Source organism: Acinonyx jubatus, chromosome A3, assembly GCF_027475565.1.
Source record: "Acinonyx jubatus isolate Ajub_Pintada_27869175 chromosome A3, VMU_Ajub_asm_v1.0, whole genome shotgun sequence".
NCBI classification, from domain to species: domain Eukaryota; kingdom Metazoa; phylum Chordata; class Mammalia; order Carnivora; family Felidae; genus Acinonyx; species Acinonyx jubatus.
Genome location: NC_069388.1, coordinates 91,700,966 through 91,720,797, shown reverse-complemented (window position 1 = coordinate 91,720,797; position 19,832 = coordinate 91,700,966). Strand labels below are relative to the sequence as shown.

At 34.9% G+C, this 19,832-nt stretch overlaps 1 pseudogene; it reads right to left on the bottom strand.

The window, feature by feature from the left end:
• Window positions 1-1,396: 1,396 nt before the first annotated feature.
• LOC128311387 (60S ribosomal protein L12-like) lies at window positions 1,397-18,505 on the bottom strand (annotated as a pseudogene).
• Between the last annotated feature and the right edge of the window lie 1,327 nt (window positions 18,506-19,832).

Genomic DNA, 19,832 nt, shown 5'->3' with positions numbered 1-19,832 from the left:
CACACACACACACACACACACACACACACGATGGGGTGTTACGCGGCAATCAAAAAGAATGAAATCTTGCCATTTGCAACTACATGGATGGAACTGGAGGGTATTATGCTAAGTGAAATTAGAGAAAGACAAAAATCATATGATTTCACTCATATGAGGACTTTAAGAGACAAAACAGATAAACATAAGGGAAGGGAAACAAAAAATAAAAATAAAAACAGGGAGGAGGACAAAACAGAAGAGACTCATAAATATGGAGAACAAACGGTTACGGGAGAGGTTGTCAGAGGGGGGATGGGATAAATAGGTAAGGGGCACTGAGGAATCTACTCCTGAAATCATTGTTGCACTATATGCTAACTAATTTGGATGTAAATTTAAAAAAAAATAAAAAATAAAATTAAAAAAAATACATAGTGTAAAGTTGGATTATAGGGTAGGGATATGTGAGGAAAGATTGGAAGCAGGGAAATCATTAAGTCTAAGTAAAATGGAATTTGTACGATACCTGACTATTGGCTCAGCCGTTTTGAGAGATGTCAGAAAAGAAATATGCCTAGTACAATAACCTCCTCAGGAACAATAGCCCAGTTGCAGTCTGATTCTAGGAGCCAGCCTGCCTGACCATGTCACTTAACTTCTGTGGGTTTTTTTTTTAATAATTTATGTGATTCCTCTATACCTTACTCCTATTATCTATACAATGGAAGAAAATATACCAAAGTTTTGTAAGGAAGAAGTGAATTAAGACCTATGAAATGCTTAAAACTTATGCCTGGTGATGCTGATGGTGGTAGTGGTGGTGGTGGTGATTTCTGAGTCTGGATTAATATCCAGAACTCCAAGGTCTACCATATAATTAGATTATTCTCACTCAGGCGATCTAAAAATCCAGGTGCACCAGGCACTCCACACTTCAGTAGTATTGGAAGTGAGTGAGCATGAGGATATATAGGAATACATTACTAGATGGATCACTCAGTATTATTTCTGATGGTTTTATGCATCTGACTGAAATATAATAAACAATCTTTATATTTCACAGTGCCATTGAAGCTATTTTGTCTCAGACTTGGCTTGAAGTTAGCTGGATTGCTTTAATAACCTGAACTGTACTAGTTTTTTCCTGTTCTTTCCCACCTAACCCATTAATATGCCAGTGCAACTAATGACTAACATTTGTATGGAGTTTTATAGTATTTAAAATGATTACACATTAAATATCTCACTACATTTAATTTACCCTATCTTTGTGGACAACTTGATTATTCTTAAGTACCGCTCCAACAGAATCAACACAAAAATTTTCCATTATTCCTATATTTATGAAGTTTATGACTATTAAATTTTGTTTTGGTTGTCAAATCCTTTACTGCAGTATTTTACTTTGTAGTTCTTAACTAGCTGGACATTCCATTGTACCACTATTGATGTCATCAGTGATGTCATGAGAGTGGCAGTGATCAACATGTCAGCCCACAGATTTGGCAGTCCCCAGGATCTCTTTAATGGTTCCAGAGAGTCCTCTGGCTAAAAATGGCTAAAAATCAAGGCCAGTTTTGACAGTCTCATCTAATGTGGTATTTCCACTGTGCTTAATGTTTTTCTGTTTCTTTTTGCCTCTTCGCAGTTCGTTGAGTGCTTTGATCAGCAGGACAGAGGCAGAAAGTACCACTTTAACCTGGGCCTATCTGTTCTGTGGTCAGTTTCACTGACCCTTCCAATCACTGGTTGCCTTAGTGATGTCATCACCAGCCTTGTTTGAAGACAGATCCAAGGGGACCATCTTCCTTGCCAGGGCAGACGAGGCACCAAATTCCCCACCAGTGCACCTTAGGTATTCGACTTTGATCTCATTGGAGTCAAACGTAGGCAGCCTGGTAGAGGTGGTTGGTGTCTCATGAACCCAGATTCAGATGACCAAAGATAGTTGCACCTTTACTTCCTCCGAGCTGAAAGCAAAAAGCTATAATTACATTTTTAAAAAATCATTTTGACAGGAGCACCTGGGTGGCTCAGTTGGTTAATTGTACGCCTCTTGATTTCAGCTCAGGTCATGATTTCATGTTTCATGGATTTGAGCCCCATGTCACACTGATGGTACAAAGCCTGCTTGGAATTCTCTCTCTCTGTCTGTCTCTCTGTCTACCCCTCCCCTGCTCTCACGCACATGTGTGCACTCTCCAAATAAATCATTTGATAGTAACTTATGTTTTCATAGAAAATTTAGGAAATAAAAATATAACTTAAAAAATACCCATAAAGGCATCATTAAGCAATTAGTTCTCATTTTTTATTTTCCATCTAAGCATTTCATCCATTTTGAAATTGTGTTTTTGCAAGATGTGCAGCAACCATTTTTGTTAATGGTTAGACCCTTGAAGCAACACCACTTACTGAATAATGTAACATTTACCTATTTTAAAACTTTAACATTATCACAGTCTGCATTTGGATGATTTTCTGGCTCTCTATTTCTGAAATTCTTTTTTTTTCCTTCATAAAATTCACTTTCAATCTGAGTACCAGAAAGTTTTAATTATTAAAACTTAATAACATATTTAAATAACTTAATAAGCGTTCCCCTATGACTCATCTACTTTATAATCTTCCTGGCTATTCCCCACACAAATATATTTTCATTGTTAAGAAGGGAGCTAGTGAATGCATTATGTATATGTCGGTGTAAATGCTGCACACCTTGGTAGGTTAACCTTGGTGTAAAGTTAGGTCGATATGTTTCAATTATTATTTATATATTAGGAAATAAATGTTTTGTGATTAATTTTAATTTTCTTATGTGAACATTTACTTCTTCCTACAGTCAAATTTCTATAAAAAGGTCTATCCCTTATAGAATGTAAAGTTTATTCTAGCAAATTTTATGTCTATCTTTCTGTCTATCCATCCATCTAATATTGTGTAAGTACAAGGCTATTAATTGCAGCATTATTTGTAAAAGATTGTAGTAGAGTCTTAAGAAGTGTTCGTTATGAACATAGCTGGAGAGGAAAATAGCAGCTATGCAGGAGGGGCAAGAAACTTCACCTGGATCTTTCTCTCTTATATTTTCTATAGAGCATGTAGGAGAGCAAAATTTACCACTGCAAAATATATCTGATTGGCAGGTGGATTATTTTAGACTGATTATTTTTAAGAAACAGAAGGCTCAAGAAGAACCTTTGACCCTCTCCCTGCCTACAAGAATTTAGGTAGAAGACTTTTTCCAGGAAGCAAGATATTATTATAAATAGCTATAATATAATATGAACTAGGGATGTTAGGGAGGAACCTAGCAAGGCCTATTTGATCAAAGTCCTCTCTATGTCCCATTGTTTCTGCATGGTTCAGCAAACATTTATTTACTGAACATTTACTCTTTTCCATTCTCCCTGTGAATTTTCTTCCTTCCCTTTGTAGCCTTAAGCCTCTACCCCCTTCTCCTTAGTTCAAAACGACATATATACCTCATTTTGCTCTGGAATCTCTCATGTTTATGTCAATTCCCTGTATGTACATGATTTTATTTCCTCCTGGCAATCTGTGTCACATCAATTTGATTCTCTGACCAGCCAGAAGAACCTTGAAGGGTGGAGGTTTGTCCTCCCCAAGAAACAAAAGTTTTAATCTATTGTAGGAAAGGCAACAATCACCACTTTTCTATCCCTCTCCCCCTTTTTTAGGACACAAAACTCTTACTATACATAAAGTTTTAAAAGTGGGTAAGGAGATGGAGTGCAAATGTGCTTAATTAATGGGCAGGTGGGAAAGAAGTGGACCACAGGAACTGCTGGAATGTATTAGGAAACACATATGGGAGCTGGAAGAAGAGAACAGGAAATGGAAAATGGGCAGGAGTAATTGTTGAATGCATAGCTATAGATAGAGGCAGGGCAGGAGAATAGACATGTCGCACTCGTTGGCACCTAGGGAGAATACCTTGCCTAAGGCTTATCCTTAATCAGAAGAGTAAAAACCACACTCCACCACCAACTTGAGAAATCACAAATAACAAGTAACAGCACAGTACAGCTGGGAGGCAGACAGGGGAACTGAACAAGTGTGTGGTTTGTTGTGGCATTATTTGTCTTCACTGTACAACAGTCATCAAATTCCTGTAGGGTTACCTTTTATGTAGCAGAGGGCTGGTTTAACCAAATAATACCTGTTCTTTTCTGAGTTTTAGGTCTTTTCTTTGTATTGTGCCTCAGAGGAGTCTCTTTTCATAAGAATCTTATATGAATGGGATTTTTTCCATAGTGTTTACTTACAGACTTTGACGTATAGAAAACTCAATTTTTATATAGTTTGTTAACAACTATGTAACTGTACTCTCTTGATAATTTAATGATTTGTAAGTTCATTTTCCATGATTTTCTGCAGGATTATTATCAGAGTTTGTATTCTGAAATGCCAATGAGTAAAAACAAGCCTTAACAGTTCATAAAAACTCATAATAAAAGTAGAGCTTAGAATTATAATGTCTTAATTTGGAAGACAGATTGCATATATTTATTTTTTGAGTTCTCTTACTACAGCAGCCAAAGAACATGAGGATGGCCGTCTACTAATTCACACTACCCAGAGGTATCACTAGATGCTCTGCCAATTATGAAGTACCCAAATAATGCCTGCCCCGCTCCCTTACATTGTCACTTAGTTTTAAAAAATAAAAGTGTGTACTCAACCATATGACTATTTAAGGTTAAAGCTTTGAGCCAGTGTCCTTTGTGTTAATAAGAGAACGAATTCAGCTCTATTAAATGTTGCCAGATGGATGGCTGGTTAGTTGCTGGTTTGAGGATTTTGTAAAGTTTCTATGTTTCAACCTGTGGGGTAAAAAATCTGCTAGTTCAAATTCTCCACAGAAAGCCAGCGCTTTCTGTCACACTTTCCATTTGGTGATAGCCCCTGGATGCATTGAGATGCATCATTGTAGCTCTAGATCCTGAGTTTATCATATGTATCAGTTGCAACAGAGGGATGTATTCAGTTTTTCACACTATTTGAACAAGTTTTGAATAGTAAAGAATAGTCACAGAGAAGGACCATGCTAACGGAACTCCTGACAGGGCTTTGGGTCCAGTTAATTGCTGGAAACAAAATGGTTCCTAATGCTCTTTTTGGTGATGTGTTTATGGCTGCCAGCAGGGCTCAGTGGGACCTTTATAAATTCCCTCTTTATCTCTGACTCCAGTTGACTGACATGTGAACCATGCTGGTGGTGTTTGAAGAAGTGCACTGGATTTCTATAAAGCTATGAATATTTCCTGAGCCTTATACAACCAGATCTAAATACTACAATTTCAGCTACAATGATTTAATGCCTGAAAATCATTGGGCTGAAAAGCCAGTCAGATATTTTTAGTATTGAGTTTATTACTTAATTCATTGAAAATGCCTTCAATGAGTAGAAGTTTGATGGTAGGGAATGCTTATAGCAACATTTACTAACACACCTTTTAACTACTTACTTGTTCACATTTTTGCTAAAATATACAATAATGTTTCTATTTTGATTTGCATTCTGATTTTTAGTTAATAATATTAAGAAAAAAATCCAAATAACATATTTTAAGTTTGTTTCTCAGTTGCTTATGACATTAAAGCTATAAGTAAGCCAGTTACTACTGACTTTGAGGAGATTATAGCACAATTATAGGAATAATTGTGATTTTTCCATTGAGAGGATTTACAACACTTGCATTTGAAAATAGTAAATGATCTCTTGGTCTTGCTTCTTTCTGTCTCTTTCTCTCTTGCCCTTTACCACTGTGGTAGCTGACTCTGATTTAAAAAGGAGGAAATTTTATCCATGGATAATTCTGTGAAATATTGGAATAATACTATTTATAGGAATAGAACTAAAGCAAGCTATATTATGCATTTTGACCCAAAATTATCTGTTTGAACAGAGTAGCAGTCTCTCATGTGAGAGATAGTAATTAAAACCTTTTTTCCCCGTTATACAAGTCCTTTTTAAATCTTTCAAAAGAACACTGTGACAGGGTGTAATCCAATGTGGATTGCAAAGGAAAAAAAAAAAACGTAAGATGTGTGATACCAAAGACTTTATGCTGCAGATTGCACAATTCTGTGGCTAATCTGTTTTTTGAAAAGCAACTTCAAAATACTTCTCAAATGCAGCTGTACCTTTATTTTTTCCCATTCCTTTGCAGAAGTGTAATTTTTATTTTTCTTTGTGGTATTTAGTCTTTTTATAAACTGATTTAATGTGAAGTGGTTTTAGTGTTGGAGTAGATGTGGGCAATAAAGTTGATGAGTAGTTCTGTTCGATCAAGAATCAAAAATTTTCTCTTCTGAAAATATAGCCACCTCAGAGACCTGACTTCTTGGTATGGGAATAGTTTGTTTTATTATAAACAGCATTGTATGTTTTCTACATATTATTTGGGGATCTAGGGTTTATTTTGGGTTTTACTTTTGTCATTGGACTGAACAGAAAATATCAATTCTCAGATTTCTAACTACCTACTAATATGAAATGAATTTGAAAATGTAAGGCAGAAAACATAGTGTGAGCCTTAAAGTTACAAAGACCTGGTATTAGGCCAGTTTTGCCATGATCACTACATGATTTAAGATTTGCTGGTTAATATCTCAAGGTCTCAGATTCATCTTATATAAAATAAAGGGTCTAGAGACAGTGTCTTAAGGGGTTTTGTAGTTTAAAAATACGTGATTTTGTTATCCAATAAAGATGTGACCTGTTATCTTTCTAAATGAAATAATTATTTCCATGCATACATAGCAATGTTGGGTAGTAACGTACGCTTGTTTACCCTCCTGTTCTAGTAAAATAATGAGGGTGTTTGTATTTACAGTGTTATTTTATAAACTATTAATTTTTAAAGCATCGACTGTAACACAGCGAGTATCCAGTTAACTATGAGACAGTGAAAGAAAAAGTAATGCATGCTAAGAAAATAAAGACTATAGTCATGCTTTGGCAAAATGCTATGATTTAAAGTCAGAGTAAATGACGCTTGAGCCATAGCTCTTGATGAGGTTATCTAATCAAACAAAATGTTGAGATGTGGTAGCTACGTCCTGGGGCTTTGAGTAGAAGAAAGAATATCAGAGAATTAGCCAAGTACAGAAAAATGGAAAGGAATACAGTTCTGCAAAGGGAAACTTTCTTTTCAAGTGGGGGATATATCCAGTTGTTATGTTATACACCTTAAACTTCTATATAAACTGTGGAAAGGAAATGGATTAAAAAAAAAGAAGAAAGAATAGATAGGATTCTCTCTTACAGCCTTTTGGATTATTTTTAAGTTTATTTATTTTGAGAGAGAAAGAGAGTAGTGTAGGGGCAGAGAGAGAGGGGAGAATGAGAATCCCAAACAGGCTCCTCACCATCAGCACAGAGCCCCATGAGGCACGTGAACTCATGAAGGGTCAGATCATGACCCACACCAAAATTGAGAGACACTTAACCAACTGAGCCACCCAGATACCCCATCTTACAACCTTTTGTTAGAATTCCTAGAGAAGTAAGAACCTTTAGAAGTGTAATGGGTGCAAACCAAGAGACAAAGACCAAATGATGGTTTTGCACATTTTGTGGTTTTGTCTGAGTTTTGTGTCACCTTCTCATTCAAGCCTATGGTTCTAGTGGGCTCAAGCAGAGAGGGGGAAAAGACCAAGAATAGGGTCTTTTACATAATGAGAATTCAGGTTTAAACATTATGATGAGATATTTTAAGCTGTGTTTATTTTCCAGTGGAACTAACAAAGCAAAACAACTGGATGCCTTCTAAGTTTTAGCAGAAAATTTACTTCCAGAGAATCTATAATCTTGGCCAAGAATAGTTGTGATAATATAGTCTATACTCTGACCTCCCAAAATTAAAGCCAGTAGGAAGCTTTTTGGGTGGAAGCTTTATTATAATGTAGTGCTTCCAGTTCACACCATGAAATAAGCCAAGAAGTAAACTGAGTAGAAATTCCATCTACATATGATGATTTATATATATATTACAGATAGTTACTCCGTAGTATCTGAAATGATATAGAAATGACCATCGATTTGGGAAAAAATAAAGTTTTTGTTTTCTCCTACACACAAAAATGTCTCAAGTGAATGAAAGATCTTGACAGAAGAGTGTGCGCACACACACACACACACAAACACATATATAAATCTATAGACATATACATACATTTATAGGTAAAATAAAGATATAAATACAGTTATACCTATCTGAATAATATTTCTTGGCCATGATAAGCAAAAAGACAAAGCCATCAAGAAATCATAGAGGGAAAGATTGAGGGACTTGGCTCTGAAAATTAAATCAGTTTTTAGGTGGCAAAGACAATATGGACATTCTGAAAAATAAGAAAACTGGAAACATTTATTTGCAATATGTATCACAGTTTATGGTTTAGAACATAATTGTATAAATCTTTCAACGCAATAATTAAGGAATTAGCCTCATAGCAAGAAAGTGGAAAAGGTTCTGGACTGTTACTAACTATGGAAATAAGCTGGTTAACATAAGGTAAAACAAATGACCCATAATATAAATGAGCTACATTAAAGATATTAAATGTATTAAATAATCTATATAATCCAAATGAAAATACTTGTGGAATATGATTAAGATGAGCCAAATTTAAAAATGTATATAATTGATAATTGGCATGATTATGGGGAAGCACTCATTCCATGCACACTATTGGAAGTTTAAACTGAAATAGCTCTTTTGGATGATTCGACGAACAAATAAAAATGCATACCATTTGATCTGCCAATTACATTTTTTCTATTTATCATAAATACTGGCACCAGACTACAAAATTATGTGTTCAAGGACATCCATTGCGACATTTTATATAATAGGAAAAAATTGGAACAGAGTAACGTCCATTATTAGGGAAAATTTTAGACAATATTCTGCTGTACTTAAAAGGAAAATGATAGGTCTATTTTTCAAATGGAGAAAGATTTCCAAAACATAATTTCATTTATGTAAAATCAAAATGCAAACAATGTAAGTATGTGGTACATAGAGTTTCTAGGAGGATACCTTGCAAAATTGAATAGTGCTGTCTGAGGTGCAAAATTGAATAGTACTGGTCGGGGAGCTGGTGGGTGAGCCTTATCTTTGGAATCCCTCAACGTGGATACTTTTTGAACATTTTAACAATAATTATAATATTTTCTTAAATAGTAAAAAAAAAACCCTCTTTTGCAGATTTTGCTATTACTAGACTATGACATAGTTTATTTTGAGGTTTAATACGCATTAGCAGGAGTTATAAGGGATATTTAATGTTTCTGTAAATAATTATAAAACAATAAATTCACATATAATCTGTTTAGTGCCTGAGGCAAGATCTTAATCTCTTCATGTTCATTACAACAGACTGACATATATGTCTTTTGAGGGGCCAGAATTTTGAGAGAACCAAGGATTTCTTAAACCGTGGTACAAATTGCATGATTATATTCCATGAACAGCAAAACATCTCCAGAATAAAATGAATAATGCCTGCAGAATAACACAAATAACAGAATAATGCAAATAGCAAAATATCTGTGGGATAGAGAGCTCTATTACTAGAATAGCCAACAGAATATGATATTCTGTTCATATCTCTGTAGAATTGGCTATATGATTAAAAATAGATACTTAACCCCTCCAGGACTCAATTTTCAGTCCTCAAAAGGATAGACTACACAACACCTACATTTAATTTCGGCCCTTGTTTTATATTTCTTAAATTTTATTTTATATAAGCCCAATTAGAAACCTAATAGTTTCCCCACAACTGCAGTTACATTTCTTTCATATGTCGTGCGAAAAAGAAAAAAAGAATTCTAGCAGGGGGTTAATGAGATAGACACCTGGGAGAGCAAAGGCTGAATCAAGGGGCAAGCATATTTTAAATTTAAATTTTAGTGCCAAATTGTCCTCAGAAAGCACGTGTCGCGCTATAGCTTCAACATTATATGATAATCTTTCCTTCTTTGATGTCACTGAAAAATATAAGGTTTTTAAAATAAATGCATGACAGTCTGAACATGTTATCTCATTTTTTTGTTGTTGTATTTCTGAAGCCAGACTGAATTGGTTTAGATCCTGACTGCCACTTATGAACTGTAGTGTTTGGCAATTTCAATATTAGTCAAAACCTCTCTTGGCTAGGTTAATTAATGTGTAAAGAGGGAGAAATAATAATAACTGGTCCTAGGGTGATTGTGGGGACTGATAATTTAAATAAAAAGTATAGATAGTGTCTGACAAAGAGTAGCTGCTCAGTATTTGTGGTATTTATTATGATCATCATTTTTAGCTTCTTGGTTTCTGAATTACTTAATATGGCCTTCCAAAGACTTAAGACTGTGCATATATTCACAAAGAAAAATAATTTCTTCGGTGCCATAAAATGCTTCCTTAAGCCATTTAGAATATATTCTTTTTTTCCCCCAAGCTACAATACATGTAGTATATTGCCACACTACAGTACATGTAGTGTGTTGGATATTCCATGTTTCCTCATCTATGTCAAATAGCACTTTCAATATTCCCTGCTAACTTTTTTTTAAAGTAGACTCCATGCCCAGCATGGAGCCCAACACAGGGCTTGAACTCACAATCCTGAGATCAAGACCAACCTAGGGGCCCCTTGGTGGCTCAGTAGGTTCAGCATCCCGCTGGATTTCAGCTCAGATCATGTTCTCGGGGTTCCTGAAGTCCAGCCCTGTGTTGGGTTCTGTGCTGACAACTTGATATTCTGTCTTCCTCTCTCTCTGCCCCTCCCCTGCTCACACTGTCTTGCACAGTTTCTCTCTCTCTCTTACTTTCTCTCTCTCTCTCAAAATAAATAAACATTAAAAAAAAAAGACCTGAGCTGAGATCAAGAGTCAGACACTTAACTGACTGAGTCACCACGGTGCCCTAATATTTCCTATTAATTCTTAAAGCTAAATGGATCTGTTGTCAGTTTCTACAAATTAAAAAAAAAATGCATCGTTCTCTTGGGCAAAAAGAAGTATTTGTAATTTGAGTCTGTTGATACTTTTAGTCTCAGGTGTTGATGGATAATATCATTTATACCATATAGTGGAGTTTAAATTAATCCATATAAATACCATATAGTGGAGTTTAAATTAATCCATATAAATGCACTGAAATATTAACTATTAGCTTTATTTCACTGAAAATTTTAGTATAATGCTTTTTCATGGGAGAAAAGTATATGTGTAACTACCTCAACTACAACATAAGCGTTTTCAATGGCAACAAAAATTTGAACAGTAATCCTAAATACATACTGAGAAATTTTTAAATATGTGCTAGGTTTGGGAAATGCTTCATACTTTGTTCCTCATTGTCATTAGGTTAAATATTAGGGGGAAAATGAATCACTTAATTTAGACAAAGAGATAAATTTGGTACTTTGCTTTCACACTATTCTATTTGTTTATATACAATAATCTAGAATTATAATACTATCCTCAGGAAGATTCATGTGCTAGCATTATGAATAGTAGTATATAGAGAGTATTAATAACTCAAGAGCTATAATGCTTTGCTTTGGATCTGGAGTTTAATGATTTTGAGGTGTATGGCATTAGGAAAATTGCTTAAATTTTATGGGCCTCAGTTACCTGATTTAAATAATCAAGAAATAATATAAATACACTTACAAGTTTTTGTGTGTGGGTTGAGTGAGTTAATATATATGAATTTCTTTGAAGAGTTTCTGGCCCATAATATTCAACAGAAAAAGTCACTTCTTGTCCTTTTGTACTAGCAGTTTTTATTTCCTTCTTATAAAGCCAATATAATTGTTTATTTTATTCTAGATTTATATATTATTTGTTAAAGAAATGTATTTCCTTATTTTACCTAGTAATGTGGGGGGTTATTTATATTAATTCAGCTTTCTTTCCTTTTTTTTTTTTTAAATTTAAATTCAAGTTAGTTAATATACAGTATAGTCTTGGCTTCAGGAATAGAACCCAGTGATTCATTTCTTACATATGATATGACACCCAGTGCTATCTCAAAAAGTGCCTTCATTAATGCCTATGAAATCACTTTTAATTCTTAGGTAAGTTTTGTGTTCACAGCAAAATTATGTGGAAGGGACAGAGTTTTCCATATACTCTCTGCCCCAACTCATGCATAGCCTCCCTGTTATCCATATCCCTACCAGAGTAGTACATTTGTCAAAACTGATGAACCTATATTGACACACAATAATCCCCCAAAGTCCATAGTTTACATAAGGTTCACTCTTGGTGTTGCATTTCTGAGGGTTTAGACTAATGTATTATGGTATGTATATACTTTTAGTATTATAAAGAGTAGTTTCCCTGCCTTAAAAATTCTCTGTGCTTTTCCTATCTATCCCTCCCTCCCCCTTAACCTCTAGCAACCAATGATCTGTTTTCTCTGTCCTGTAGTTTTGTTTTTTTCAGAATGTCATGTAGCTGGAATCATACCATATGAATTTTTTTCAGATTGGCTTTTTTTCACTTAGTAATATACATTTAAGTTTTCTCTTTGTCTTTTAATGGCTTTATAGCACATTTCTTTTAGTGCTAGATAAATATTCAATTGTTTAGATGTACTACAATTTATTCATTCATGTACCAAAAGTTGTTTCCAAGTTTGGGCGATTATGAATAAAGCTGGTATAAACTTAAGTTGTACATTTTGTGTGGACTTAGGTTTTCAACTCCTTTGGGTAAACACCAAGGAGTGCAATTGTTGGGTCATATGGTAAGAGTATGTTTAGTTTAAGACTATACCAGACTGTTTTGTATTCCCACCACCGAGGGAGAATTCCTATTGCTCCACATGCCTGTCAGTAGTTGATGTCGGTGTTCTGGATTTTGGTCATTCTAATAGGTACTATTTGACTATTTTGACTGTGGGGATATTTTCCCCCAGGAGATGGATTATTTTTAAGTATTTGATTATGCATTTTATGTCTTATTTTAACTAATATGGATATGGAGCAGAAAACATGATCTTGGAAAGTTTCCCTGTGGAATACCTAGAATTATGAAATTGGGCATTTGAGGGAGAAAAAAATGGCTTCTCTTTGCTTATTCCAGACCATTACTCATAGAAAAAAGATGTATATATCTAATTTATTTCTTATATTTGTTTTAATATGTAAATATATTTATATATTTCTGTAAATATACACTTATATGCATGCAATGAAGTAATCCATGTTTACATATAAGTAAATGTGTGTGTGTGCGTGTGTGTGTGTGTATACCTCGGTTGCCTATACTATTGCCTATACTACCTTGACTCTTCCTGGTTTATTGTCTAACAAACTAGCTTTTTCCCCCTGCTTCATTTAATATTTTACCCATGTCTAAACCTGTTGCTGACTTTTTCTTGGTGATTCTAATATGTTAAATCGTACAGTCATACATATGGCCACTTATTTTTTGTCATTTCTAAGAAATACTTTTTCTTTTCCAATTCAGCCATCCATCCTCAAATGACTTTGTATTTTTTCATCAATAAAAATGATGATTTCAATTCCAATCATTAGTCTTCAATTCTTACCCTTCCAGTTTTAATACTTTACTGCCACAATTTCTTTACTTATTCATGTAGTAATAAATTATCATAATCTCTACACCCTTTGACTCATATTTGATTAAAACTGTAGCTGAAATCAGAAGCCATATATTTCATTGGCACTTAATGAAAAATGATAAGAGAAGAAGCTGATTATTTCCTTTTATTTGAGTTCCTTCTGTATGTGTATGTTTTTTCCCACTAGAGGATGAGAATAAGCTCCTTGATGACAGGAACCCTGTCATATTCACTGTTATGCCCTCTACATAATAGGTGCTCTATAAATGTTATTTGTATTGACATTGAATACATTGGGTTTTTTTTAACAAAATGCAGTGGATTTTAAACATGCTGCAATTTTTAAATAATCTGTCTTTGAAGATGATTCATGTAGTAGACTGCCTATTCAACATCACCACTCAGAAATTTGACATCTTAAAATTAATTTATCTAGAACTAAATTTTATTTGCTAAACTCCACCTCCAAAACATGATGTTTTTTTATTGTCTCATTTTTTTACAAATGACAACTTAATTATTTAAATATTTTTGGTCAGAAATTATGAAGTTATTTTTAACTCTAGTCTTTAATATACTACATCTAACACATCAGTGAACCCTGACAACACTTCCTTGCAAATATATCCACAATCAGATTATCTTACATCATTTATACTACTATCAGCCTAGCAACACAATCATTCTTTTTCTCCTGAACTACTACAAGAACCTTATATTTGGTCTCTAGTTTTCAACAACATTCCTCTACAGACTATACAAATCATCTAGCATAATCCAATTTTTACTGTTTGTTTATTTTTTGGAGAGCAAGAGTGAGTATGAGTGAGGGAGGAGCAGACAGAGAGGGAGACAGAGGATCCAAAGCCGGCTCTGTGCTCACAGCAGAGAGCCCGATGTGAGGCTCAGACTCACAAACCATGAGATCATGATCTTACCCAAAGTCCAATGCTTAACCTACTGAGCCACCCAGGTGTCCCTAGCATAATCCATTTTAAAACTTAAGATTTCTCGGGGTGCCTGGATAGCCCAGTTGTGTAAACATTTGACTCTTGATTTCAGCTCAGGTCATAATCTCATGATCCTGAGATTGAGCTCTACATTGGGCTTAGCTCTGGGCATAGAGCCTGCTTAAGATTCTCTCTCCCTCTCCCTTTCCCCTACCCTGCTCATGGGGATGCATGTGCATTGTGTGCATTCTCTCAAAACACACACACATGCTTAAGATTTCTTCTTGTGCCTAGGATTTGATGAGTTAAGAAAGTATATCCCTCCTACCTAATAATGATAAACAACATCCATAAATTATATAATAACAACTTTTTTGAACTCAACAGAATTAATAGAACAAGTAGTAGTCTAATATTTAAGAACTGACGAAAAGGTGGAAGAAATGAAGATAGGGACAGAACTGGAAGAAAAAATGGCTGCCAAAAAAGTGAGAAAAAAATGAAGTTAGTTTATGAATTACTGAAGAACTCATGCAACTATAGACACAATAAGGACTCTCACTGAATCTCAGGCAATTTTTTATGGATAGAGAACAGGGAGAGAGAGCACTTGTCAGTAGGGTAAGAAAGGTAGGCATCAGATACCACTGCAGAGAAGGCAGAAATTCCTGCCCCTTGTGCATTTCTTTTGAACAGAGAAAATTCTTTAAGCTATGAAGGAAGAATTGCAGATCCTTCCAACCAGCAGGGGATAGGGATAGCCTATTTGTTTCTGAGGAAAGGATAGGATAAAAAAGTGAAAAACAAACACATTGCATTCCTATAAGATACTCGGAAACCAGTCCTGGGTTTAATGGCATTAGAACCTTCTACTTCTAGCCACGAGCATGTATGTACCTCTCTGCCATGCAAGATCTGCATAGACATGAGGCAGAATTTGTCTGCCACAGAAAAAAAGGAGCAGGAATAATGACAGAATCCCATACCTGAGTCCCAGGAGCACATGACTTACTTTAGGCTGAATCTGGTCCAGGGTAATAGAGATCATCTCCTGCCCTCTTCCTGCACATAAGCAAACACCAAGTGATAACCAATAGCACTTTACTTAATGAAGGAGGTATATGTCAAGAATATAGAGAATGATCTTCTCTGAGTCTCAGGCCCAGAGGGAGGACCAAAAGCTGAGAGGTTAGCTGGAGGAAACCCTGCAACATCTCAGTTTTCATCCTAAGAACAAGGTATCATTAGACAAATTTGAATATTGTGGTACAAATTTGGTTAACTATAGAAAAAACAAAATTCAGACCCAACTCATCCCCTGATTAGATAGTAGATTAGCTGCTAGATGTGATGTCCAGCATTCATTCAAAAATTATGGGATACACACAATAGCAAGAAAAAGATACTGCAAGTAATAAACTAAACAGCCAAAATATACAAACTCAAATGTCTCATGTTGGGACCTTCACATTGGGACTTTTTTTATGATTAAAATGGTCAGAAAAGTAGTGGTAACTGTGCACAACATGCTTGAAAAGATTGGGAATTTCAGCAAATGATGGCAAATATAAGAAAGAGAAGGAAAGGACAGAAATAATTTTTTAATAGTATCAGAGGCAAAGAATTCCTCATTGGATACCTTGGTAAACTCAACAAAGCTGAAGAAAGAATTAGCAATGTAAAGATAGATCCATAGAAATTACATAAACTACATCACACACATAAAAAGTGCATGTGTGTGGGGGGGGGAGTGGTGGGGGGAAACAACATTTAAGAGTTGTAGGGCAACATGAAACGGTTAAACATATGTGCAGTTGGAATCCCAGACAAGAACAGAGGAGAAGCAAAAGAATTAGGAGATAATTGCCAAGAATTTCCAGCAAGTAACAAAAGACCTCAAACCGTGTATCCACCAATCTCAGCTCACTGCCAGCATGATAAATATCAAACAAAATATATGTAGACACATTGTATTTAAATTGCTGTGAATGGGAAGTAAAGGAAATTCCTGAAGGAGGCCAGAGAGAAAGACAGTATCTCTAGAGGGACAATAATGATGATAACACACACACTTCTTGTCAGAAGCCCTGAAAGTCATTAAACAATGGTGTAGTATCTTTAAAGCACTGGGGGGGGAAAAAAAGCAAAACAAACAAAAACCCTGTCAACACACACTTTTATACACAGGAAAAATACCTTTAAAAATGAATAAGGAACTTTTAAACAAAAGTTTAGGGAATTTACTTCCAGCAGACCTGCACTGCAAGAAATGATAAAGGACATTATTGAGGCAAAGAATGTGATAAAAGAGAAACTTGGATCTGTATAAAGAAATGAAGACCTATGAAATTGGTAAAAAATGGGAGTAAATATATGGAATGTTTTTCTACCAATTCATTTAAATATATGAATGGTAGTTTTCTTGAACTCTCTTGGGTCCGATAGGATGTCAGTGAAATGTTAAAATATTTTAATTTGAATTAAAACTGAAAAATAATATATGTTATATATATATAATATATATAAGTATAACATATATATTTATATTTTATATTTGTTATATATTTATATGTAATATATATTAATATATATTATTTATAAAATATTTATAATATATGTATTATATATATAAATATATTGTATATATAATATATATATGTGTCGGCTGTGGATAAAGCAGTGTTTAGAGGAAAATTAATAACATCAGGTATTCATGCTAGCAAATAAAAAGTTTCAAATGAATGCTCTTAACTTTCAACCAAAGAAAGCTCTGTTTTTCATCACCTGTCTTTTCTATTATCCTCCAGTCTCATGCTAATGCCTCTCTGTGACCAAATCCACTTTCGACCAAATCCAAAGTGAGTGAGAGAGTCTGATTTACAGTCTATAGAGATCATAGGGCTGTTGAGAGAATGTGATCTTCTGGGTAAGAAATGAAGGTGTCTTGGATTAGGGAAGTCAAAGTAGAAGTTGTAGTATGTGGTCAGACTCTGAATATATTTTGAAGATCCAGTGGATTTGATGAAGGATTGAATGTGAATAATGTGAATATAAGGGAAGCACAGAAATAAGTGATGATTTCATGGTTTTATGAACTAGCAACTTAATGAAAACTGTTACCGAATACTGAAATGGGGGAGTTAGGGAAGGAATTTATGGTAAAGGAATATATGTGGAAATCAATAATTTTATTTTGAATTTGTTAAGTTTACAAAGACTATTATACATCCAAATCAGAATTATCAGTTATTATAGCAGTTGGGTATACTAAGTAGTCTATATAATGTTGAATTCAGCTTCTCTGGTAAGGTATGCTCTTGTCAATAGATTGAGCTATACATGACAACGTTATTACATATTTTGTCATGCCCATTCTCTTTCCATACCCACAAATGATTCCAGAAGTTTTAAAGTTTTTTTTTTAATTTATTTGAGAAACTTTAGGGTGTAATATTTCCCTTGGCTATTCTCTGAATTGTACTACTTGTTCATGTTGAGTTCAAAGTCACTTTTTAAGCAAGAAAAAAATGAGAGTATATAAAGAAGTTATTCTTTTTCTAGTTTCTAGTGTGTTTTTTTTAAAGGAAAGCTTTCTCAGACAAAGGAGATTTAGTGAGGAGAATTTTTCTGTAAGTTTTAAGGATTTAAGATTATTCATAATTTCTGAATTCTCAGAGATATCACTTTAATTGTTAAGATCCTGATCTTTCACTGTTAATATCTTAGTTCACAAAAAGACCTTAAAAGATTATGTATTTAACTGTTGTTGTATGTCCCCAATTGTGTGAAGTCAGTTGCTGAGTTTAATATTAAGTAAAATGTTCTATACAAGTTTAAGCACTAAACCTTGGTGCTTAAAATCCTTGTGTTTCTTTCCATACCTTGAGGCGAGAATTTCAAGTCTGTGCTTGTCACTGTCTCACTTTTAATGTTGCTGCGAACAACTTCCATTCCGTGTAATAGGAAGGATAATGATCAAGTTTCATAACAAAAGCCAAAACAGCAGTGCCTGAACAAGATAGAATTTCAGTGTTCTCTCACAGTGTAGTCCAAATATAAGTAGCCTGGGCTTGCAATGAATATTTGTCAGTGCAGCTGTGACATCCTAAACCCATGGATTCCATATTGTGGCCTAAAACTTTGCTGCTCCCTTCACCAAGCCTCTTTTCTCTCTTCACTGGAAAGCTTCCCTCTTTGCTTTCATGGCATGATTCAGAAATTTCACAAATACTTTTGCTTAAATCCCATTGGCTGGACCTCAGGCACATGGTCATACCTAGCTGCAGCTAAGCAGACATATATAATCTTTGACTGGTGGCCATATACCAGAAAAATATCACAGTTCTTGTCTTAAAGGAATAAGAGCCAAATGGAAAAGAGGAGTGGTGTAGTCTATCACAATTGGCATTATTTGTCTTTAAATTGACCTATTGCTGGGGTGCCTGGATGGCTCAGTTGGCTAAGCTTCCAACTTCGGCTCAGGTCTGTGGGTTTGAGTCCCATGTCAGGCTCTGTGCTGACTGCTCAGAGCCTGGAGCCTGCTTTGGATTCTGTGTCTCCCTCTCTCTCTGTTCCTCCCCCACTCATTCTCTCTCTCTCCCTCTCTCGAAAATAAGTAAACATTTAAAAAATTAAAAAAAAATTGACCTATTGCCATATTGACCCATTACCCCGGTCTTCATTCTCAGTGCAATATGTTGTTGATTCCTTGAATATCTGGTTGTCTAATACATCCCACATAATGCTATCCCACACAAAAATATATATATGATTCTTGCTATATTTTACCCCGTTTCTTTCTAACAGTTAATTACAAATTTTCCGATATTTCACCTGGAGTCTTTTGCTTAAGTCCCTCTGTCTTTATTAGTTTCCTTATCAATAGATTTCTTCATTTGTGAGCAGTAAAAACCTTATCTAGTTTACTGAAGAAAAATGAAGTATGCTATTGAAAGTACACTGAGTGTCTCACTGTCATCAAAGGACAAGTTAAAATATTGCTCTGTGCTCAGACCCATCTGGAGATTTCAGAAACATGAATTCATGAAACTTCATCAGGGGCTGCCAACAGACCACTCAATTCCAACAGCCTCACTGCCTGAGCCCTGCCTCAAGATTCAGATGGCTTCAAATGTGCAGATAAGAGGATCGAATTGAACTAACTTTGGCCACAGTTTCACCTCTTTCTTCCTGGGATAAGTGTCAAGGACAAAAAGGAGGAGAGGAATGTGATGGCATGAACACAGTGACCTGAAAGAAGGGATGATGAGCAGCTTGC